This window comes from Pipistrellus hanaki, assembly GCF_964339955.1.
Source record: "Pipistrellus hanaki genome assembly, chromosome: 19".
NCBI lineage: Eukaryota > Metazoa > Chordata > Mammalia > Chiroptera > Vespertilionidae > Pipistrellus > Pipistrellus hanaki.
In genome coordinates, this window is record NC_140521.1 from 10,154,817 (window position 1) to 10,179,889 (window position 25,073).

Consider the following 25,073-nt stretch of genomic DNA (forward strand, 5'->3'; position numbering starts at 1 on the left):
GAGAATCCTGCCAGCCGAGCCGTGTGGCCCGGAGCAGACTTGTTGCAGCCACAACCTTATGGCGGGCTTGGACAAGGGAACCTCGCTGTGGCCTGTGAGGTGTGGCAGCCACCACGCTTACTTAGGTAAACACCGCTGTTTGAATTTCAACCCTGCCACTCTGGCTTCGGCACTCGCTTACTTGCTTAAACAATAGGGTAGCAGCCTCAGCCTCCAGATGGAGACCTGGAAGCTAAGGCGATTTTCCTGAGCCTGTGGACCAGGACCACAGGAGATGGGTTCCCACTGACTCAATCTGTAGCTCCTGGAGCTGAAACTGCAGATAACCTTTAGAGGTGAACTTTGCTCAGTTGTGCTTCTGCACTATCTGCTTTCGCAAGATAGGTCCACATTCCACTGTCCAGCAGGATGTGGCTGGGAACGACCCTGCGGGCAGTTCCCTGCCTTTAGGATTTAGAATTCAGGACAAAGGAGAATTTTTGTGGTTTAGACCTTTAAAAGGACTGCCTGCACCTGGAACGGCGAGTGTGGACTCCACCTGCGTGTGTGCTCTCGCGGCCGTCCTGGCCAGTTCAATAAATCCTTGCCTCTTTTTTTTCAATCCATCAGCAGCCTCCGGTGGTCTTATTTTTGACTCCAGGGTTCGACCCCACAACGGCCTGGCTTGCTCCAGAGTTGGGGAGATGGGACTGTGAGGGCCACGTAGGTCCAGGGCACAGGGCCAGGGACCAAACGTGGAGTCCCCATTCCCACCCCCACCCTTCCTCACCCCCACATGTTTGTCCTGTTTGTGCCCCAGCTCCACAGTCAGGGAGACTCACCCCAACAGACCCCCCCCTCCACCCTGGAGGTGGCCCTAGCCATAGAGCCCGTCCCCATCCCAGCCCACAGGTCCCTCCCACCCTGACTGCTGCTGACCAGGCGCTTGGCAGTGCCCCTGCCCGCTGGGCCCCTGCCGGGCTGGCCCTCCCCATGTGACCTCAATCTGACCCCCTGCAGCTTTGCTAACTAAGCCCCTGGAGTGGAGGGGGATCACAGGCCCGGGGGGGCAAATGAGGCGGTTACAGCCCCCACAACAGATTCTTCCCTTTGTGGGCAGAACCCCTCGGATCCCAGGGAGGGCGGCCCTGACACATGAGTGCCCCTGCAAGTCAGCAACCGCCCCCTGCTGACCCCGATGCTGGCCCCTGCTCCGCCCACCTGGCCAGCTCTCTCAGCATTCCTGCTGGCTGCTGACACTTCCAGGCAGCTGGATGTGCCCGCAGGGACCATCATCGGCAATAAACCCAGTCAGTCCTCCCCATGGCTCTGGGCAGGAGGGAGGTGGGAGGGGACCCCAACAGAGCCCAGGGGAGATGGGGCCTGGGGCCCAGCTGCATCACCCGCGGGCCCCAGAAGAAGGTTCTCGGGGAGGAGGGAGATGTGTGGGGAACGGGCCCTCACTCCCTCATCAGGAAACAGCTCTGGGGACCCAAGTGGGGAGGTGCCACGTGCCTTCACCTGCACGGCACTCCCAGCTCGGGGGCAGGGACAGGGCCCACGGCAGCACCGGTGTCAGAGTCCCTCCAGCTGCTACTGGAGGCAGAGGCAGAGCGGCCGTGGCTGCCTGATTCTAGATGGATCGAAGGTGGGCATGGCCTGGGGAGCGAGGTTCCAGGCACTGCCAGCCTTACTGCTGGCCGGCTGCATCCAAGGGCCAGGTCCCCTCTGGTCTGCTCTAGCCCACATTCCCAAGCGTGGCCTCTGGCCGGCTCTGGCTCCTTGGAGGGACCCCCAGGGACGGCCCTTCCCTCCCAGAAACGGAGCTGGATGCCAGCATTGCTGCTCCCAACCGCTCTCCTCCTCCTCCTGGGAACCAGCTCTGCTGCTCTGAAGCAGCGGAGTGCCCATGGCAACAAGTCCAGACACCACCAACCTCCAGCCAACAGCCGAGTCCTGCTTTTCATATGCAAATAACCCCGGTGGGACTGGGCAGGGTCTCCACCCCACCCCCACCCAGCGCGGCCTTCAAGCCCTGCAGTGGCCCTGTCTGGCTCCCCCAACCCACACACATATGTAATATACCCCGAGAGCCTGCTGGGAACCAGGCTTGTCCGTGGCTGGCCACAAGGAGGAAGGAACACTGCAGAGGCTGGCTGACTATTTGGGGACTTCCTCACACTCACCTGCAGCACCTGCACGCAGCCACCCACACAGTCACGCATACACACGCTTGCATACTGTCTGCTCTGTGTGGCTGCTGACGAACTTACCATAAGAAGATGGGTGGTATATGTCAGGTGGCCTGACAGTCCTTGTGAGGAGGGGAAGGTAAAACTATGGCTCCTTAGCCATCATGGCTCCTGGTGAGGATCAGAGGTCCTGGGCCCGTGGTCGGCAAACTATGGCTAGAGAGCCACATGCGGCTGGCTCTTTGGCCCCTTGAGTGTGGCTCTTCCACAAAATACCACGGCCTGGGCGAGTCTATTTTAAAGAAGTGGCATTAGAAGAAGTTTAAGTTTAAAATTTTGGCTTTTGCCGAAACCGGTTTGGCTCAGTGGATAGAGCGTCGGTCTGCGGACTGAAAGGTCCCAGGTTCAATTCCGGTCAAGGGCATGTACCTTGGTTGCGGGCACATCCCCAGTGTGGGGTGTGCAGGCGACAGCTGGTCGATGTTTCTCTCTCATTGACGTAGTTTCTAGCTCTCTATCCCTCTCCCTTCCTCTGTGTGGAAAATCAATAAAATATATATTTTTTTAAAAAAAAATTATTAAAAAAAATAATTTGGCTCTCAAAAGAAATTTCAATCATTGTGCTGTTGATATTTGGCTCTGTGGACTCATGAGTTTGCCGACCACTGTCCTGGGCAGACCCTATTACTTGTCCTAAACACCAGGCAAGGCTGCCCCCGACCAAGAGACCAGACCTGTTCCTGACAACACAGTCTGCAAGCAGCCCCAGGCCTCTGGTCCACGCTGAGGTCTGTCTGTGACAGATGGGGGGTGGCTGGGCCACGGACCCTGGTCAGAAGCAGCCAGCATGCAGGGACCTCGTGCAGCTCCCCACACCCCGGGCAGACCTTGTGCCCTTTGGAGGCCCGAGAGCCTTATGCTAAACCGTGTTTAGTGCATTTATTAGCACCGATATTAAGGACCAGCCGGCCTGTGTTCTCAGATGGCCAAAGGCAGCGTTGAACGGATGCCCTGAGAACAGACCTTAATGAAAAGGAACAATCACCAATGAGGAGGCTCCTGCAGAGATTTACAGGAAAACACGGCAGAGGCAGCACACAGCAGGCGGGGCCGCGCCGAAAGCAAACCAGGTTACGGTGGGTTAGCAGAAAGCAAACCCGAGGGCAGTCCTTTCAAACCAGCAGACGATGATTAAAGAGCTGATACAAGAGGGGAGACAGGCGATGTGGAAAATGAAACCCGGGCCGAGTTTTGACATAACAGGGACTCTCTGAGGCAGAAAAAAATAGACCGGGGACCCAAGGAAAAGGTCAGCCACCGCCTCCACAGAGAAGGCCTCTCTCGGGGCTGTCATCGTCCGGGCCGGAGCTGAGAAAACCGTGGGCATGTCTATTCCCTGGGTTTCACGATTCACTCTCCTTAGGCTGCTGTTTCCTCGGACTTCTTGAACACGTGGTGCCCACTCTGCAGTGCGGGAGGGAGGCCTGCCCAGGCAGGCGCCCAGGCCACACTGAGGTCCGGGTTCACGTTCTCCGTGTGGCTGCCCACGGCCCTGGCCACGGTCCCGATATTCATAGATGTCAGCTGCAGCATCCGCTGCCCACACATCACCTCCCTCGTTGCAGACACTCTTTTTGGTAAAAAAAAAATAGCTGACAGCCTTATTAAGAACAAACCGGAAACCTCGCCTCCTTAACCCGAGATCTTTAAAAGGGTTTAACCTTAGCCTAACCGGTTTGGCTCAGTGGATAGAGCGTCGGCCTGCAGACTCCAGGGTCCCAGGTTCGATTCCGGTCAAGGGCATGTGCCTCGGTTGGGGGGTGCATCCCCAGTGGGGGGTGTGCAGGAGGCAGTTGATGGATGTTTCTCTCTCATCGATGTTTCTAACTCTCTCCCTCTCCCTTCCTCTCTGTAAAAAATCAATAAAATATATTTAAAAAATAATAGAAAAGTAAAAGGCTTAACCTAGTTCTGAGATTACCTTAAGCAGACTTCAGGGTGAAGTTCCTGGATTTTCAAAGTCACGTTGCCGTGTGCATTGGTCAGTCTTTCCTGGGAGGCAGCAAACATGGCTCACCAGGACCCTACGGCTTTTAGAGTCAAAAGAAGGGGCCTGGATGGGTAGGTAAGTTAGTTAGAGTGTTGTTCCAACACACTAAGGTTGCAAGTTTGATTCCTGGTCAGAGCACATACAAAAAGCAACCAATAAATACATAAGTAAGTGGAACAACAAATCAATGTTTCTCTCCCCCACACCCCCGAACTTAAAAAAAAAAAAAAAAAATCAATCAATAAAAATTTGTTTAGCCGAAACCGGTTTGGCTCAGAGGTAGAGCGTCGGTCTGTGGACTGAAAGGTGCCAGGTTCGATTCCGGTCAGGGGGCATGTACAATACATTGGTTGTGGGCACATCCCCAGCAGGGGGTGTGCAGGAGGCAGCTGGTCGATGTTTCTCTCTCATCGACGTTTCTAGCTCTCTCTCTCACTCTCCCTTCCTCTCTGTAAAAAATCAATAAAATATATATTAAAAAATTTTGTTTAAAAGATAAAAATTTAAGCATATAGAGCTGACCATTTAGAAGGAGTGAAAAAATATATTCACATATCATACATAAACATGTATGAGTCATAGCATGGTGGCTGCCAGAGGCTGAAGGGGAGGGGAAATGGGAAGATGTTGGTCAAAGTATACACACTGTCAGTTATAAGATGACTGAATTCTGAGGATCTAATATACAGCATGATGACTATAGTCAACAATATTGTATTATGTACAGCAGGTCTTTAATAACATCATTTTGTGCAACATCATTTCGTTATAACATTGATGAAATGCCATAGGAACTTAACTTGTTTATATAAATTAACCTGTGGTAAAATTGGTTTCATTATATGTCATTTTGCCACAGTTCCAAGAACTTGTTAATAATGTTGTGAGAACTTACTATACTTAAAAGTTGCTATGAGAGCTCTAACTGGTTTGGCTCAGTGGATAGAGTGTTGGCCTGCGGACTCAAGGGTCCCAAGTTCGATTCCGGTCAAGGGCATGTACCTTGGTTGCGGGCACATCCCCATTGGGGGCTGTGCAGGAGGCAGCTGGTCGATGTTTCTAACTCACTCTTCACTCTCCCTTCCTCTCTGTAAAAAAATCAATAAAAAATATATTTTTTTAAAAGTTGCTATGAGAGAAGAACTTTAATATTCTCACTGTAACTACAACAGAACAATAATAACAATGTGAGGTGAAGGGATGGGTTAACGAATCTTATTGTTGTAAACATTTCACCATATATATATATATATATATATATATATATATCTCAAATCGTCACATTATATACCATAAATTTACACAGTATTATATGTTAATTACATCTCAATAAAGCTGGAAATAAAAATATGGTTTATAGCTAAAGCCGTTCTCAGAGGTAAATTCATTGCCTTAATTACTTTCCTAATTTAAAAAAAAAATTTAATATTTTTAAATAAATGAGCACACAGGCATCTAAGTCCCCAAACCAAGATTCTCATTGAAATAACCAATGCATCTCTCACTGACTACCTTTCATATGCCAGAAATGGAAAAAAATTTTCTAATAGAGAAAATTAACCTATGAACCTAGCACGGCTGACGGAAGACAGAGAGAAAGTTAATCTCTGAACCTAGTGAGGACCACAATGTGAAGCTACTGCTATGCCTCCCTCAGCCCTCAAGCCTCTGTACGAACAAGGCAGACACAACAACCAATCTAACGTTTCTCCTTCGGCCTCCGATGGAGCTGAAGGTGCAGGAGGGCGGGGACAGTCATCACCTCATCTCATCCTGAATGACAGGCCAGAGCTGAGTGGCAGCCAGCACAGCGCCTGGCATGCAGCCGTGCTCCAGTAGTTTCTGCTGCATGAAGGAAGGGAGGCTGAGCAGCTGGAGCACCGTGCGCAGGTGATCAGAGCCCTGTGGCTCCCACGCTGGGGCGGCCCTGATGCGTCAGAGCATGTGCTGTACACAGAGGCCAGTTTTTGCAAGAAACTGGAGAAATGTCAGGAGATGGACTGCCTTGGGGCTCCTGAGGGCTCAGAAGGACACGCACTGGAAGAGAGTGCCTCTGAGTCGTCTAGAATGGCCCGAGGGGGGAGTGGGCACGGAGACCTGACCCAGGCAGAGCCTGTGGATGCTGAAGGTGGGTGCGGCAAGGAGTGAGGCTGGTGGTATCACAGGGACCGGGTATGGCCTTTAATCCTGAAGGCGATGGGGAAGCATCTCATGGGGCAGGAGAACCAGACCCAGCTCAGGAGCTTCCCCCGCCCTGGCCAAAGCAGCCCACCACCAGCTTCAGGGCGGGGGGGGGGGGGGGGACGGGAAGGGAGGGGGAGAATGGCAGACACTCTTCCACTGCACCCAGCTCCCTTCCCCTGCTGTCTTCACACTCCATGTGCCTGGCCTGAGGTCCACACCTCCTGCCCATCAGTTGGTGGGGACAGAGGGAGGAGTCTGAACTAACAGAACAGGTGGGGTCAGGGGAGGGGAGCATAACCAGGAGCACGAGGGCATGTCAGCCTGCACGCTGGGCCCAGGGTTCCTCCAGGGGACGCAGTGCTGCCTCTGTCACGGGTCACAGCTGGCCTCCTTCCCGCCGCGGCACCCTGGGCCTCGTACACCTCCCCCGCTAGCAACACTAACCCTCTGGGAGCCCCGGTTCTGCAGAGACAACGTCTGCAAGCACAAAGCGTTGATTAAAAATTAACGAGTGCCCCTGTTAAAAAAAAAAAAAAAAAAAAAAAGATTTGGCAAATAAACGTCTGGAATTATTTCTACTAATTTGAATCTTCTGAATCAGCCTCATCACCAACAATAGGTTTCTGCAGGCAACAAAGGCCAGAGAACTGTTACCAGGAAGACGGAAACGGAAGATGTACTTGTCTGGGGCAGGCCTGGGAGCCACCCCCTTCCTCCCTCACCACCACTCGGCCTGTGGAGCCTCAGTTTCCCCATCGTAATCTCTCACGCCCTTGCTGGGAGGCCCAAGAGGCCAGGGGGTCTTGGTCTCACCCAAGTCCCGGGCCCCAGCTGGGCCTGAGGCTGTGGGTGGGGAGAGGGCAGGGAACAGCCAGGTGGTCAGAGGAGCGGGTGGCAGGGCCAGCAGTGAAGGGCACTCACTCTCTTGTGTTGGCAAAGCATCAGCACAGAAGATGCGGGTGAGGGGAGGCGGAGTCCCAACCCCAGCAGCTTAAACTTGTCCGTGCACAAGCCACCCCCCCAGGAGCCTGGGAAGGACTGCCAGGGTCAGGATGCAAGGGTGTGACAGCCACTATTCCAGCCCCCCCTTTTCTGGTTTATTTTCTACATTTTCTATAGAGAGGCACATATTGGTTTATAATTTATTTTTATTTATTTATTTATTTTAGAATATTGGTTATTCTTTTTAAAAATATATATATATTTTATTGATTTTTTTACAGAGAGGAAGGGAGAGGGATAGAGAGCTAGAAACATCGATGAGAGAGAGAGACATCGACCAGCTGCCTCCTGCACACCCCCTACTAGGGATGTGCCCGCAACCAAGGTACGTGCCCTTGACCGGAATCGAACCTGGGACTCTTGAGTCCGCAGGCTGATGCTCTATCCACTGAGCCAAACCGGTTTCGGCTGGTTTATAATTTATTAAAAAGGCTCTGGTGCCACTGTGGTTGAGCGTCTGTGGGTTGGTCCTGTGGCCTCTCCCTGGCTCTCAGCCCCAGGCCCAGGAGATTAAGGAGGCACCTCCGTGGCATCACTGAGGCCACGGCCTTGACCCAGGGCCTAGTGAGAGGAGGTGATGGGGGAGGGGGGAAAAGGGTGTGTGTCAAGAGGTGACAGGAGATGATTTGTGAAGGGTAGGTCTTGTCGGGGCTGAGACCCCTCCACCTATGCCATCCCAGACTCTTCAGTGACAGATCCTCCCTTCCCCCAAGGGATGGACGGAGTATGACGTAACCTGTACCTGCAGCACGGACATTCCTGAGCACCTGACCAGGCACCTTACATGGACTGTACATTGAACCACCAATCAGCACCTGCCCAATACCCTAAGCCCCGCCACCGCCGATTCCTAAGTCCCTAAGTGCCTAATCATGTGCCTTATATGAAACCACCAATCAGCGCGTGCTGAGTACCCTAGGCCCCGCCCCTTCCTTTTCCTCCCCTCAAATGGCGTCTCCAGCCAAAACCGGGTTGGCTCAGTGGCTAGAGCGTCGGCCTGCGGACTGAAAGGTCCCAGGTTCGACTCTGGTCAAGGGCATGTACCTTGGTTGCGGGCACATCCCCAGTAGGAGGTGTGCAAGAGGCAGTTGATCGTTGATTCTCTCTCATCGATGTTTCTAACTCTCTATCCCTCTCTCTTCCTCTCTGTAAAAAAAAAAAAAAAAGGCGCCTTCACCTCTGCACACGGGCTCCCTCTCCCTTTGGGAGGCAGCCCGGCAGGGGTCCCTCTCCTCTGATAAAGCCTGTGTCCCGGTCTCCCGCCCCCTGTCTCACCTTTCATTCAGTGACTGAGGCCTGTTTGCCCATCTATAAACTTGGTGGGTCCCCCCCTACCCCCCCCATCCTCGATCTGGGGCTCAGGTCCCACAGGCCAGGGAAGGCCACAGGGGCACCTCCCCCTCCAGGGCACAGAGCAAAAGCCTCCCCCTCCCCCCAGGAGAGGGTTGGCAGCCTCTCTCCACCGCCTCATTATCTCCCAAAATGCAGAGAGCAGCAAGCACATTCAGAGGAATGAATGGCCTAATTAGGTTTTCCAGGAGAGCGAAATATTTTGAAAAGAGAGAGTTTAACTAAAGGCATATCCGAAATACCAAACTCATCAACTGCAAACATCAACCTGGCAGGATGCGCCATGGGGGTGGGGTGCCTCTGGCTTCCCCCACCCACCCTGCGGGGCGAGAGAAACAGAGCTGACGTCTCTCCCGGGCTCCAGCTGAGAGGCATGCTGGGCGGGGCGCCGGGGCCTGGGGGAACGGAGGCCCGTCGGCAGCTCCCCCAAGGGCAGTACGAGGAGGGGACAGAGCAGAACAGGTCCAGGGAGGAGCCCAAAGCTGACTCTGGCCAGAGTGACAGCGAGGGGCCCCAGGGGAGGCCACGAGAGAAGAGCAGAGGGGCAGGGGGTGCTCTGGGAGGAGAGTGATGGGGCTGGGGGTGGGGATGGAGGGTAAACACACCACAACAGCCACTGCAGGGACTGCCCGGCCTCCCTAAGCTGGCCCCCCTGCACCCCCCACGCCACGGGCTGTGAGTCACCCTGAGTGAGGGATGGTGCAGCCGGAAGCTGGCATGGCACTCACATCACAGCCGCAGTGGCCCGGCAGAGCCAGGGTCTGAACCCAGTCCGGCCGCGTCAGTGTCCTTCCTCGGCCTCCCCTGAGACGCGTGGGTTCTGGGGGCGGGAGGGGACCTGGGGCTGCGGTGGTGGCTCCCGTTTCTCACAGTGAGCCTGTTAGGTCTGATCAAATCATTGAATCGATACCCCCTCCCCTGGGAAACGGACCTTCAAATAATCTCAGGTCTGACGTTCCCTTCCGCATAGACCATAGTCCATCTGCTAAGAAGACCAGTCACTTTCCCCTCCGGACTTGCCCAGGATCCGAACCCGCCCAGAGAATTCCCCGCTGAAAAAAGTCCGCCCAGAGTCCTTTAAAACATCCAACTCCCCTGCAGGCACCCTTTTGGGGCTCAGCCTATCTGGTTTCACCAGATGACTTAATAAATTGATAATTCTTTTTTTTTTTTTAATATATATATATTTTATTGATTTTTACAGAGAGGAAGGGAGAGGGATAGAAAGTTCAAAACATTGATGAGAGAGAAACATCGATCAGCTGCCTCCTGCACCCCCCCCACTGGGGATGTGCCCGCAACCCAGGTACATGCCCTTGACGGGAATCGAACCCGGGACCCTTCAGTCCGTAGGCTGACGCTCTATCCACCGAGCCAAACCGGTTTCGGCTAAATTTATAATTCTTTACCACGTTCAGCCTCATGCGTTCCTCCTTTGGCGACTCTAACAGAGCCCACCAGGGGGATGACCCACACGTCCAATCACAGAGGCCCCTAGAGGCCTGGCTTAGGACGGCCCACAGGGGAGAGGGCAGCCGGCCGGCCTGAACCAGGCTTTCCAGCCATGAGGTCAAGATCCTGTGTGGCAGGTGGACTGGCCGGTCACCACAAGCCTGCCAGCCCCTGAGGCTGAGACACAAACAGGATACGTGAGCCCCTGGCCGGGTGGTGCCACCCACGGCGGGCATGCGGATGCCAGGCTCCTGACCCTTGAGAAAGAGGCCAGATCACTCCCCCAGCATAACAAAGCCACCTGGGTAAGGGACACCCATGCCCCCCCCCCCTCCCGTGCAGGTGGTTCAGGGCCTGTCCCTGGCCAGAGGTAGCACAGAGCATTCAAAGCCTGGATGTCCACAATGGGACCCGGTCACCTGTGGGGTTCCTGAGGGGGACCCCACCATGGCAGGGACCTGTTCTCAGGACTGAAGGGTGCTCAGAGGGGCTTCGAGCCCAAGACACAGGGAAAGCAGAGCGTGCACGGTGTGTATGGGACAGCACGTGACACAGACCCACAGAGGGGAGAGCCAGAGGGCTCCGGCAGTGCCAGCCTGTGATTCCAGCGACGGGGGAGGTCCCCACAGAGTGGACCCAACACGTCCCTATAAGTAAGCACACAGAGGGATGGGCTTCTGAGAACAAGGGCTGGTCACGGGAGGCCCTGACCGGATCTTAACGATCCACTGGGCTCTGGCCAAGGGCACCACAAGCCCAGTTTCTGGTGACAGAAAATATTAGTCAAGACACAGTTCAGAAGCTGAAGCCGTTTTGGCTCGGTGGATAGTGTCAGCCTGTGGATCAAAGGGTCCCGGGTTCGATTCCAGTCAAGGGCATGTACCTTGGTTGCGGGCTCCCCTCCGGCCCAGGCCGTGGTTGGGGCTGCAGGAGGCAACCAGTTAATAATGTTTCTCTCACATCAATGATGTTTCTCTCTATCTTTCTCTCTCTCTCTCTCTTCGACTGTCCCTAAAAATCAATGGAAAAATATCCTTGGGTGAGGATTAACAACAACAAAAAGACATGGTTCAGCACCCCCCACCCCAGAGTATGCCTGTGCCTTTCCCTTCCCCTCCTTCTTCCCCCCAAATTCGTGCACCTCCTAAACGCTAAGGGATCCCACAAGAATTGCAACCAGGGGAGCAAAGGGCAGCAGCAGCTCATCCCAGGCTAGCCCCCTGGACCTGTCCCCAAGGCCCCCTTTTCTCTGACGCTCCAGGGAGCAGACAGCAGCCCTGCCTTGGTTCACTTCTTCCCGGTAATGTTTCTAGAGAGCTACAGCAGCCCTACTGCTCTTTCTTGTTGCTTCCTCTACCCTCAGCCCTTCTTTGTTCTGCTGTTCCCAGCTTATCCTCAAGATAAATAAAAAAAGAAACAGTTCAGATACAACCATATAAAAAAAAGTTAAGTCTGCCCTGGCTGGTTTGGCTTAATGGATAGAGCGTTGGCCTGCGGACTGAAGGGTCCCAGGTTCAATTCCAGCCAAGGGCACATGCCTGGGTTAGGCTTGACCCCCAGGAGGGGGCATGCAAGAGGCAGCCAATCAATGATTCTTTCTCATCATTGGTGTTTCTAATCTCTCTTTTCCTCTCCCTTCCTCTCTGAAATCAATTAAAAAAAAAAATTTTTTTTTTTAAAAAGTTAAATCCTCACCTCACATTTATGACAAAGTAAATTCCAGATGAATGAAATCTTTGAGGGTAAACATTAAACTAGAAATGCCCACAGGAAAAGATCCATGTGAATCTATCTGGCTACATGGTAGGGAGGACAATGCATAGAACAATGGAATAAGGAAAAAGGAAGAAAAGAAAAAAAAAACTCGGCAGGTTTCACCACAAAATATGAAAAATGTCTGAATATGTAAACCATCACAAACAAATTCTAAAAGGCTAATAAAAAAAAACTTGCAGCAGGCAGGCAGACAAGGGAAGAATTCATTCTGTAATGCATCAAGACCCATACCAATGGCTAAGAAACACATCAAAACCTCAAGAAACCCTGGCTAGGGGCCAGTGGTCACAGAAGTGCAGCCTCGCTCAACCACAAAAGCCGAGCTGAGCCCTCCACCCTGGACACTCAGTGGCACTGAGGATTCACAGAGCTGGTCAGCCGAGCCTCCTACAGAGACGGCACTCAGTGGGTCTGGGGCAGATCATTGGGCTGGGGACTGGGAGCCTGTACTGGGCGGAGAAGAGTGACTGGGCGCATTCTTACAAGCCACCACCACAGGGAACTCTGGCAGACTGGGGTGTCAGCAGGGCACCCCTTGCACCATCCAGAGGGTCCTTGGGGAGACAGGGACCACTCAGCCTCCTGCTACACTTACTGGCACCATGCCCATCCCACTGGAGCTGTGATGGGCAGAGGAAACCCACAAAACAGATACCGCCCAAGGCCTTGGGCCAGCACATGTCATCACACTGTTGAGGGCACTGTCGTCCGTGGCAGCTTTCTCTCTACAACGCAGACCAGTGTGGCTGTGAATGGCAGACCTATGGCCGGCAGGATTGAGACATTTCCTCTCTGGGCCCGGCAAAGCCTGCTGCTTGCTTGGCCTTGGTGCCCTCCTCCTGGCACTCTGGCATGTGGGCACACTGCCTGTCCGCAGAGACCACCCTGAGCTAAGAGCAGAGCGGGGAGGGTTGTGCCAGGATCAGACACTGCTGTGGCAGACGTCCATGGGAAGGTGGTACAGAAGGTGGCAGGAGGCCCCAGGTCCAGTCCAGGGTGCTATGCCCACCCAGTGAGAAGCTCACTGGGAGCACACACCACTCAGAGCCATGGTCCATCCCTATTGACCACACGGACCCAGCCCACCAGGACACTCTGCTGTCCTATGTGAGGAAATGTGCCCAGGCCGAGCCCGGGTCACCTACCTGTCTCAAGGGGAGATCAGCATGTCCCGACACCCATCCTGCCGACGCCAGCTCCTGCGGGGAAACCAGAGGGCACCTCGTCAGGCCCACCTGCCAGGCGAAGTCTCTTCTGGACGTGGCCAGTCTCCTGCCTGGGCACTGCCATCCCTGATCCCGAGGTCCTCCATGGGGCTTCTGGCACGCACAGCTGTGAACGCTCCTGTCCCCACTCGACTGGGGCCGTCACATCTGCAGTGGGCAGTGGAGTGCCATGGTCCCTTGTTTCTAACGCTGTGACGATTCTTCAAAAGTGTGGCTGTTGCCGAAACCAGTTTGGCTCAGTGGATAGAGCGTCAGCCTGCGGACTGAAGAGTCCCAGGTTCGATTCCAGTCAAGGGCATGTATCTTGGTTGCAGGCACATCCCCAGTAGGGGGTGTACAAGAGGCAGCTGATGCATGATTCTCTCTCATCGATGTTTCTACTCTCTATCCCTCTATCTTCCTCTCTGTAAAAAAAATCAATTAAAAAAAAAAAGTGTGCCGAAACCGGTTTAGCTCAGTGGATAGAACGTCGGTCTGTGGACTGAAGGGTCCCAGGTTCGATGCCGGTCAAGGTCATGTACCTTGGTAGCGGGCACATCCCTGGTAGGGGTTGTGCAGGAGGCAGCTGGTCAATGATTCTCTCTCATCTATGTTTCTAGCTCTCTATTCCTCTCCCTTCCTGTGAAAAATCAATTAAAAAAAATATTATATATATATATATATATATATATATATATATATATATATATATATATATATAAAAGTGTGACTGCTGAGTTGTGAACTGATGATAACATCTGCCCCCCTTCCAGAAGACAGGGCGTTCTTGTTGTGTTAAAGGCCCAGAACGGAGAACTCTCACACCAGTGTCCAGTCCATGCAGGGTGTCACGACCCGACCCCCTGCTGGGCCCTACTTCCCCCTGCCTGTCCTGCAGGACAGGCCACCTGCCTTTCCTGAGGCTCCCTCAGGCCAACCCAGCTCCCTGGTCTCTGGGCCCCCGGGGCTGGAGCTAAGGCCCAGCGCCCTTCACATGCCTGCAGAAGTGTGGACGGAGGACCCACGGGGCCTTCCGTCTTGACCAACAACCTGGGAATACATCCCCCCTCATATTGAGCCTGGAGATGTTGCCAGGGAGTGTCTGTGTCATGAAAACAGAAAGCCAGGGTGGCAGAGACAGGCAGGGAGGGTCTGGACCCCAGAGGGAGGGGCTACCTCCCGAGAGGCGTGACTGAGGTCAGGAGCGCTCTCCCTCAGCTCCATGGTACCTTCCAGATTGTTCCACCTGTGTCCAATCTTCCTTTGTGGGCGTGGCCCACGTGGGGCCTGGAGGGTGGGCCTTCCTCCTCACTGCAGCCCCTTCATCGAGGGTGGGGGCTCCGAGTCAGGGAGGTCCATGGGGTCGGAGGCAGGATGCTGGGCCTGAGGCAGGGGAGCACGGGGACCCACGCTGGGCACGCACATACATGTGAAGACACGAGCTTGTGCGCCAAGGAAGGGAGGTGTGGCCAGGAGTGCACCTGCCCACGCATGCCCTCCTGCTCACAGCCAGGTGCCGCTGCCCTGTCCCTGGGTCTGAGGCTCAAGGATCAGCTTTGGCTCCAAATGGGACATTTCTGGGACACCTGTTTCTGGCTTAAATGTTCATATATAGCCAAAACCGGTTTGGCTCAGTGGATGGAGCATCAACCTGAAGACTGAAGGGGCCCAGGTTCGATTCCAGTCAAGGACATGTACCTTGCTTGTGGGCACATCCCCAGTGGGAGGTGTGCAGGAGGCAGCTGATCGATGTTTCTCTCTCATCCATGTTTCTAACTCTCTATTCCTCTCCCTTCCTCTCTGTAAAAAATCAATAAAAAATAAAAATAAAAATAAAAATAAATATATATATATAAATGTTCCTATATAGAGCTTGTCCCAGAGAACTGCATGCCTTTTTTATTTATTTATTCAGGCCTGGAAACCATCAGCCTCACCCTAGCCGGTTTGGCTCAGTGGATAGAGCGCCAGTCCTTGGACTGAAGGGTCCTGGGTTCGATTCTGGTCAAGGGCACATACCTCAGTTGCAGCCTCAGTCCCTGGCCCTGGGCCAGGTGTGTGCGGGAGGCAACCAATTGATGTTTCTCTCTCTCTATCCCTCCCACTCCCTTCCACTCTCTCTAAAAATCGTTGGGAAAATATCCTCAGGTGAGGATTAACAAACAAACAAACCACCAGCCTCTCCCCAGCACTGGCATCATGAGAAGCCTCTGTTTAAAAAATGGTGGAGGTTTTATTATTTTATTTTATATATATATATATATATATATATATATATATATATATATATTGATTTTAGAGAGGAAGGGAGAGGGGGAAAGAGAAACATCAATGATGAGAATCATTGATTGGCTGCCTCTTGCACGCCCCCTCCTGGGGATCGAGGCCACAACCTGGGCATGTGCCCTTGACCAGAATCAAACCTGGGACCCTTCAGTCCGCAGGCCATCGTTCTATTCACTGATGAGAAGTCTCTGTAAGTGCTGGCTGTGCACTATCACCGCATAGACGCTCACTCACCACCTTGGGCCGGCCCAACACCCCGTTTTACAGATGGGGAGACTGGGTCCCGGGCCAGCACCTCAGGAGGTCTTCCTGTCCCGGGACTCCCACGGCTCACCCACTGAGCTGGGAATGTGCGGTCCCAAGAAGAACGTGCTCCTTTCCGTGGGGCTCCGGCCAGGCCAAGAACTCCACAAGCACAGAGGAGGCCAAGTAGTAAACACCAGGGAGGGGAGGGGAACGTCCGCAGGGCTGTGCGGGGGAGGGAGTCCAAGGAAGAGTTTCCCACAGTGGAGGGCGGAAGCAGAGGAAGGGAGGGAAGAAGGGGAGGGTATGGGGAGCAGTGCTGTGTCGGTTGGGGCGGGGCAGAGCCTAAAACAGGAATCCCAGGGCACTGGACAGATGGACAAACAGATGGACAGACTTGAGATATGGAGGTGGAACCAGTGATGGGATTTGTGAGGTGAGGGCAGGAGGTACCTGTCACGGGGAGCCCTTCTCATCACCCCCCTCAGAACTGGTCTGCAGGTCCTGGGGTCACCTGCCAGGCCAAGGACCCTCTACCAAGAACCTCAAGGTCAAGGGGGGTCACCACACCCCTTCTCAGACCCACTGCAGCCTAGAGAAGGCCTGCTGTGCCTCCAGCTGAGGCAGAAGCCCAGCTCAGCCTTCAAGGGCCAGCCACCAGGCCAGAGCAGCAAGCTGTGGACCCACAGACATCTGACAACGAGACAGCTCCCGTGGGCACACACGGAGTCCAGAGGAGGGCCGGGGCTGGGGCTTGGAGGGCTGGGCAGGTGACCTGGGGCCACTGTGGGTCGTGAGGAGCTCAGGGGAGGGTCCAGCAGGGCTGTCGGAGAGCCCACTTTGCACCAGAGCCTCCGGCTGCACCACGGCAACTCCTGACGAGCTCTTCCAAGCCGCTCGTCACTCTGGTAACTCGTTGCCTCATGAAAAGGCACCCCCTTTGGCTGCACCCTTTCATTTTATAGCTGAGGGCACGGAGGCACAGGGGCACAGCCCCGCCCGGAGTGGCTGGTTCGGAGTCCTCCCCTGGAAGGCTCATGGTGGCAGGGCCAGCCTACAGAAGCAGGGCGGTGCTTGGGGCATTCAACTGAAGGAGTCCGTCCCTCACTGCCTGGCCCAAGACGGTGCCCAATCACCCTGCCATCCAGACTCTGGGTCTCCTCTGCCGGCACCGAAGGTGGCAAGGGGCTAAATCCAGGGGCCCTTCTTCCTCTCTAGCCGCGCCCCCAGAACCGGCAACCCGGAGAAAGCAGGGCTCCGGTCTCCCCACAGGGCGCCTCGGGAGGGGTCCTGGGTGGAGCCAGTCTTGCCTGGCATGGTGGTCCCTGGTGCCCTCTGGTGGCCGCACGTAGCGCGCTGCTGCTTTGCTCTAGACCCGGGGTGGGGACTGTCCAGCCCTGGGGAGCAGTAGGCCTGAGAAATCATTTGGTCTGGCCCTGCCAAGGCGTGAGGGGTGAGTTAATTAAATGTCTGACCGAATACAGCAAGTGGATTTTTAAGTTGATCATTTTGTATGGCCCTGGATGGATGTTATAAATATTCAAATGGCCGTTGGCAGAAAAGAGGTTCCCCACCCCTGCTCTAGAGGCTGCCGGCCCCTCTGGGTCCACTGGGGCAGGGGGGACGCCTGTGACCGGCCCCGGGTGGGGGAGAGGGAAGGGGAGCCATGTAGGGGAGGTCTCTGTCCACCAGCACAGGGCTCACCTTTTGACCTGGGAAGTAGTTCTGTCACGATGTGCTGCCCTTCCAGTTGGGAAGGCCCACGAAAGGATTCCTGACCCCAGGTCCCCCCTCTGGCTACTCCCTAATTCAGGGGCTCCTGCGGAGTGGCCCTAGACCTCGGCCTGATCTTGATGGAAGCTGCAGCAACAGACACATGTCTTCCCCCCCATTTGAGCCATTCCTGGGGAAGTTCCCAGAACTCCCTGTACCCTCCAACCCGCCTCCCGGTATCCCACAGTGCTTGCCCCAGGACCCTCATGTTCCTTTCCTGGTCCTCCACTCCAGCTCTGCCCCCTCCCTCTCTCTGCTGAAGCTGGGTCACAGGGCAGATGCTAGGGGCTGGCTGAGGCTCTGCATGCCTGCTGTCCTTGGCACACACACACCCTCCCCGCCCCCAGCTGTGTTTCAGTTTCTGGTTGCTCTTGGAGTCAAAGAATCCCGCTCCCCATGTCCCCCAAGCCTGTCTCTTGGGGTGAAGGGGGCACAGCAAAACCTCCCCATCCTTATGCGACACAAATAGAAAAGGAGATGCAAAGGAACCCCTAGATTAGGAAGAGACCTGAGGAGCTACCTCTGGAGGGGGCACTATAGTCCGATGTGACAGGGGAACAGGGGCAGCTCTGACTTAGTAGGACTGAAGGCTGAGGGCTTGAGCTGGTTCATCCAGGAGGGACTTGGTCATCCGATACCGGTGTCTTGCAGAAAAGCGAGTGAGGAAGAGCAGGGGGAGTGGGGCTGGCCTGGCTGTACTCCCATGACCCTCCTCCCCAGGCCAGATGAGAGTCTCCAGCAAAAAGAATGCTCTGTGCCCAGCTCCGTGCTAGATGCTGGCAGACACCACAGACTTGCAGGGCCAACAGGGGACAGGCACGGTACAGCAGATGGAAGAGAGCAAGGCTGGGAGAGAGCCTACCTTCTGGATTCATGGCCGCACATGCTGTGGCCAAACTCAAGGCCTGGACCACCTGCTCGGGAACTGAGTGGCCATGGGCTCTGACTGTCCCTCTGTGTCCAGCCTCGTCCCGGAAATACACTGAGCAGAGGTCAGGCAGAATGTGCTCAGGACAGGCAGACCTCTGGTGGCAGCCTGGATCTGGGAGTGGAGGCAGGAAGAGTAGGTGCTCAGACCATGCCTCCAGTGCTGGCCTTATGGGGCAGGTTCCCCCATAGGCTCGAAGCTGCTCATCCCCTGAGCACCTGAATGGGTAAGCCGTGACCCAGCGTGTGCCCTGCACAGTAACGTGGCTGATAAGGGGAAGGGGCGTGAGCAAGAGGTAACCGCCTGAGGTCACATTCAAAGTCTATCCTCAACGATCAAACCCCAAGGAGCAGGTTCTGCTCTTTCCTTTGTTCCTAAACGTGTTTGGATCTGAAGTGCATCATCGGAAGCAGAGCAATACACCCGGCACAGGTTAGAAACCGTGACTGGCTGTTAAGTCCCCAATATTTGATTATTTTAAGACTAAAATGGAAGGCTGGGAATACCAGGTTTCCTGCCCAAGGCGTGATACCCGGGCTGGGGAAGCATTCTGAGCGGACAGGACGCGGTTCTGCTCCCGCCGCCGGTGTGGCGCAGGGGAGGAAGGGGGGGGGAGGGGATGAAGATGGGAGGTAGGGGGCGGGCCCAGGTCGGGGCACCGCTCCTGAACCCAGGACAGCGTCCCCCTCACCCTCGTGTCCTCTAGGCGGTGGAAGCAACGGGATGCAGAGACATCCCCTTGGCCCCCGACGAGCCCCAGCGCTTCCCAGAGGCGCACGGCCCCCAGGAAACTTCCCTGTCCCCATTACCGCCCCCCCCCCCCCCCGCCCCGGCGGTTGTAAAGTTTCCGTGGATGCACAGCCCTGGTTCTAGTCCATCCACCAGGCACCGTGCAGTCCCGCGGCCCAGGCCGGTCGGGGGCGGGGCTCCGAGGCCACGCACAAAGGGACCTGTCCCCGCCAGTCGAGGGTCTCGCGCGCCGTGGCGCAGAGGATGTGCGGATGGGGTGGCGCTGGGTTCCGATCCCCCAGCCCCGACCCGGCCCGGTCCAGACTTGGGACTCCCAGCCAAAGACCCCGCCCCGCCCCAGCCCCTGCCGGGCCCTCACCTACATCATCTCCAACCCGGGCTCCCCGCGGACCCCGCCCTCCTCCGGCCCAGCCTACCTGGAGCTCGGCGTGGGCGGCTCCGCAGCGCGGCCCCCGCCCCCAGACGGGTGTCCCCGGGTCCCCGAGCGTGCGGGGCGCGGCGTCCCCAGGGCGTCCGGCGAGGGACCGTTCGCAGGGCCCAGAGTTGGGTCGGTCCGAGCGGGGGGCGGACCCTCCCGGCCCCGCGATTAGCCCCCGGGACAGCCCGCGCGCCCCTCGCCGTGGCCCGAGCGCAGAGCGGCCCTCGCCAGCGGCTCGGCTCTCAGCCCCGCCCCCTCCGCCCGCAAATTTTCCCATTGGCCAGGAGGGCCCAGCAACCGGCGCCGATTGGCCAGGCTCGGGAAGACGCCGGCTTGCCATTGGGCCATCTTAATGTCCGTCCCGGCCGATACCGGTCCCCTTGTAGAGCGGCGAAGGCCCGACACCTGCACCTGCCTGGACCGCGGCTGCGGTGGGCGGTCGGGGCCGCGAGGCGGTTCCCTCTCTCCCTCCTTCCAGGACGTCCCCGGACCGTCCGGGCCCCGAGCAGGAGCTGGAAGGACGAAGGCCCCCTCCCCTGATTCCGGACATCACCACACCCACTTCGTAGATATTCTTCACTGGCACCTGCTGTTTGCCCAGCGCTTCTCCTGTCCACATGGAATGGTGTCCCTCCCACAACCCACGGGGGAGAGTTCTGCTGCCATCCCCCGTTTGCAGGTTGGGGACCAGACGCAGGAAAGTTCTCACTTGCTATAGGCCACCAGGGCTCGAACTCAGTCCGTCTGATACCTGGGCCCTGGAACCCCCCCCCTCCCCCCACACACACACCCACTTCATCTCCCCAGGGTTCCCACAGCCAAGGCAGGGAGCAGGCTCTGAGGGACTGTCCTGGGTGATGTCCTGCAAGGTTTCCAGAGAGGAAGGAAGAGGGATAGAGAGCTAGAAACATCGATGAGAGAGAAACATCGATCAGCTGCCTCCTGCACCACCACCACCACCACCACCACCACCACCACCACCACCACCCCCCCGAGGATGTGCCCGCAACCCAGGTACATGCCCTTGACCGGAATTGAACCCGGACCTTTCAGTCCGCAGGCCCAAGCTCTATCCGCTGAGCCATACTGGTTCCGGCTTGTTTTGTTTTTTAAGGGGTTTTCTTCTACGATCAGGCCTGAATCTTCAGACACAGTGGGCTCAGCCACCTTACGGCGCTCCTCGGGACTACCCTTTATCACATCCCTCCTCCCATCGCCACAGAGGAATGTGTGCCTTTATTACTCCCCTTTCCTGGTATTCCACTTCCTCCACCCTCCCCTGGGTGCACAGAGGTACCCTATGGGGTCCTGCCACCTGGGTTGAGTTTAGCAAAGGTTGTATTTCCCTGCCAGGTGGAGAGCAGCCACCGGGTCCCTGCAGTGACACAGGGAGCGCATGTGACCGTGAATGGGACTCTAACCCTAGGCCAACTCCAGTTAACTTTGTGGTGTGGGAGGCACCCGTGGGGATGCTGCCCATGGGGGGTTGTTTCAGAAAACTGGTTCTTGCCGAAGCCGGTTTGGCTCAGTGGTAGAGCATTGGTCTGCGGACTGAAAGGTCCCAGGTTCGATTCCGGTCAAGGGCATGTACATTGGTTGCGGGCACATCCCCTGTAGGGGGTATGCAAGAGGCAGCTGGTCGATGTTTCTCTCTCATTGATGTTTCTAGCTCTCTATCTCTCTCCCTTTCTCTCTATAAAAAAATCAATAAAATATATATTAAAAAAAAAGAAAAAAAGAAAACTGGTTCTTGGTTCTAAGCCTTTCCCGTCCTGGTTGCACCTGGAGATGACGGCCATCTAGATCCTCACCTCACCATATTCCCTGTGGCCACCCAGGGAGCTACGCTGCCCAAAACACTGCTAATGGAGGGACCAGACATCCATGTCTTATCCACCCATGTCAGAGGCCAGAGTGTTCACCCAATAGTTTCTTTTTTTTAAAATTTAATATATTTTATTGATTTTTTTACAGAGAAGAAGGGAGAGAGATAGAGTTAGAAACATCGATGTGAGAGAAACATCCATCAGCTGCCTCCTGCACCACCCCCCCCCCCCCCCGCCACTGGGGATGTGCCCACAACCAAGGTACATGCCCTTGACCAGAATCGAACCTGGGACCCTTCAGTCCACAGGCCGACGCTCTATCCACTGAGCCAAACCGGTGTTTGGCCACCCAATAGTTTCTTAGTCAGAACAAAGACGGGGAACTGTCTTGAGGTTAGAACTCGCCACTGGTGCCACCATTGGGTCCCCATGCGCCTTAGCATATAAGGCAACTTGAGCCCAGCAGTCTTTCAGAGCCATGCAGCCACCACCAATCAACAGGAGTTGGAACTTAAGGGTGAAATGTGGGGTTCAAGGTGCAGATTCTTCTCCCATGGGTCCTTGCTCCATAAAGTTTGAAGAATGAAACTGCAGACAAAAAGGCTTCTTTAATAAAAGCATAGAAGCTTATTGGAAGCATATGCAAACTCCATCTGGGCAGGAGTGTCCCCAAAGGGTTCCCCCTGGGGAGGGGCCCCTAAATGGGAAAAGCCTGCTCTCGCTCTCTCTCTCTCTCTCAAAAAATACAAATTCAAAAACCTAAAATCTATATCTACTGAGTCTCCTTGTAGAGCGGCGAAGGAGACGCAGTAGAGTTTATAAAGGCTATAGTTGTCTAAACATGACCTTCCGAATTAGACCTTTCCTTAATTTAGGACCCCATACTTTCCTCATTGGTCGTTCCGCCATATAGTATTCGTTTCAAAGCTCAAAGCCCACGTGGTGCCCTTCACGCATTCATCTTATCTGTTCAGGTCAGGGTTGCTTTTGATCTCCCTTATGGCTGTTTTCATTGCTCAGGCCAGAGATGCCTCCACCCTCCCTGGACACCCGCCCTTCTTGTCTGCCTAATTAAGCTGGCTAGCTAACCCTTATCAAGGGGACAGCCATTTGGCATCCTGGCACAAGGATGTTGCTCAAAGCTCTGGGCAGGCAGAATGAAGTGTCCCTCTTTGGAACCCAAAGGCCTTGTTTGGGAAGATAGCTCTTCTCCCTCGGAGCCACATAATCAGTGACACTCTGGTCTGCTCGCCACATAGGCTGGGGCATTTAGGAGCTGATTTAATTAGTCCAACATTCACTATAGGTCTTACCAAGGGACTTGGGCCCTGGTCCTTCTGGGTCCCCTCTCCTTACAGTGATCTTACAGCCCAAGCAGTCACCTCTCTCCCCCTTAATTCTTTTAAAAAATATATATATTTTATTGATTTTTTACAGAGAGGAAGGAAGAGGGATAGAGAGCTAGAAACATCGATGAGAGAGAAACATCAGCCAGCTGCCTCCTGCACACCCCCTACTGGGGATGTGCCTGCAACCAAGGTACATGTCCTTGACTGGAATTGAACCTGGGTCCCTTCAGTCCACAGGCCGATGCTCTATCCACTGAGCCAAACCGGTTTCGGCACACCCCACTTTTTTGCCATCTCATTTATGTTCCCCCTGGAACCCTGCAAAAGCCCTTGGCAGACACGGGAACTGAGGACTTCAGATGCCCAAGGACACAGTCTTCCTGTTCTGTTACTCCTGACTCCAGTCTGGATGGTGTTTGGTGTTAGGGAGCAGGCAAGACCAATGAGATGGGTCAAGGCAGACATCTGAGCCCTGAAGTCTCAGGGCTGCAAAGGGGCTCACTACCATCCCACTTCTAATTGCACACGTCCCTGGACAGGGAGCTCACTACCTTATGTGGCCATGCTTTTGGTGTCTGAACATCTGCATCTGCTGGAAAGCTCTTCCTGACATCTATCTGAAACCCTTTCCTCCCTATAGTTTTCCTCACGTGCCCCCGGGCTGTCATTCAGAGCTGGCCAGTGGCTGAGAAGAAAGAGTGGGAGAGAGGAGACTTGTGGCACGTGATCTCTGCCCTGTGGCGGTGAACGACTGGTAGAGTCCATCTCTCCTGCTCTCTGACTTTCCGGCCTCCACCCGCAGCTTGGGTCATGGTGGGCCCACTACTGGATAGTGGCCAAGTCCTCTTGGAACTGTGGGTGCCCACCCTGATCCCCTACTGGGGATGTTGCAGGCACATCCCCAGTAGGGGGTGTGCAAAAGGCAGCTGATTGATGATTCTCTCATCGATGTTTCTAACTCTCTGTCCCTCTCTCTTCCTCTCTGTAAAAAATCAATAAAATATATTTTTTAAAACAAAGAGTGGGGTGCAATGGATCTTAGGGAATGCCATGCAGGTTTGGCTTTGTCTGTTGCCTTTGCTGAGTATCAGCCAGACCCATCCCCTTTCTGAGTTCCAGTTTTCCACAGGTCATCAGTGCTCTGAGTCAGGATCAAGGCACCTAGATCTTCAATGCTGAGTGTGGAGCTGATCTAGCCACTTACCACCTTTTTTAAACTTCAAACAAGCGACGTAACTGCTCTGAGTCCTGGTGTCTGCATCTGTAAGATGGGATGCATGAAAGCTGTGCACTGAAACACTAGGTTTAGAGAGTTTAGCACATTGTTATTATTCTTAATACTAGAGGCCCATGCATGAAATTCATGCAAGAGTAGGCCTTCCTTCCCCCGGCTGCCAGCACTGGCACCCAGGGCCCGGACTTCCCTCAAAGCCCCAGCTTTGTCCAGAAGGTCACCCGGAAGGATGCCTGGTCTACTTAGCATATTATGCTTTTATTATTATATATAAGTGCCATTCTTGTCATAGTTTTTTGTCATAGTTTGCTATCATAGTTTGCTTGCCCCTCACTTTGGAGCAAGCTGCCCTAGGCCTCTGATTCTCCACTTTCCTTACACTCAGGTGCCCCAGGCAGTGGGGCGAGGGAGCCCAGTGACTGCTTTTGTCCAGTTGGGAAGGCCCCACTCAGTGCCTTTTCCTGGCCTCACTGTGTACTAGGTGAGCTCACTGGCTCACCTAGTACAGATCAGGCCTGGCTAACCCTCCATCCTTGGGATCTGGACCTGCAGAACAGCCTCCAGGCTGGAAGGGGCTAGGATGCCTAGTCCAGAGGCCCACAAAGGATGGACCTGTGGGTGGAGGTGGGGAAGAGGAGGACAAGGACCCCGACCTGAGGGGCGGGTCCGGCAGTGAGCATCCCTGCAGTGCTTCCAGCGAGCCTTCGGGTGGACAGGTTGCCCTTAAGCTTCTGGAGCTCAGGCCGCGGCCCCACGGGCCCCTCGCGGGCGTGAGCTCGGGGGCGGCTGCAAGCAGCTGCGAACTCCCGCGGGGCGTCCCCAGGATCCCGACGCGCAGAAGGCTGGGAGGTCGGTGCAGACCACGGATCCCCAGACGCCGCCGCGCAGACCTGAGGCTTGGCGCAGCCCTGGGGGCGGGGCGCCGGGAGGCTGCAGTCCCGGAGCGACAGCGCAGATAGCCAATCGTACCCGGGGTTGTAGCGCACTGCCCCGCCCCTCACCAGACGACCCAATGAAGAGCGCGAAAATGGTGTCAGAGGCGGGACCTGGGCGGTGGCAGCGGCGGTGCGGGGCAG

At 55.2% G+C, this 25,073-nt stretch overlaps 1 protein-coding gene across 6 annotated transcripts in view; it reads right to left on the reverse strand.

The window, feature by feature from the left end:
• Nucleotides 1-19,803, reverse strand: part of ARVCF (ARVCF delta catenin family member) — a 50,679-nt gene extending 30,876 nt beyond the window's left edge. For 3 of the 6 annotated variants that reach the window (XM_084867866.1, XM_084867870.1, XM_084867868.1), the window contains exons 1-2: nucleotides 19,587-19,713; nucleotides 13,131-13,184 (exon numbers count right to left, since the gene is read on the reverse strand). The gene's annotated coding sequence lies outside the window, so the exon portion shown is untranslated. Of the gene's footprint in view, nucleotides 1-13,130; nucleotides 13,185-19,586 lie in introns of all 6 variants that reach the window. The other 3 variants (XM_084867867.1, XM_084867869.1, XM_084867872.1) reach the window with 2 other exon arrangements.
• Nucleotides 19,804-25,073: the final 5,270 nt, after the last annotated feature.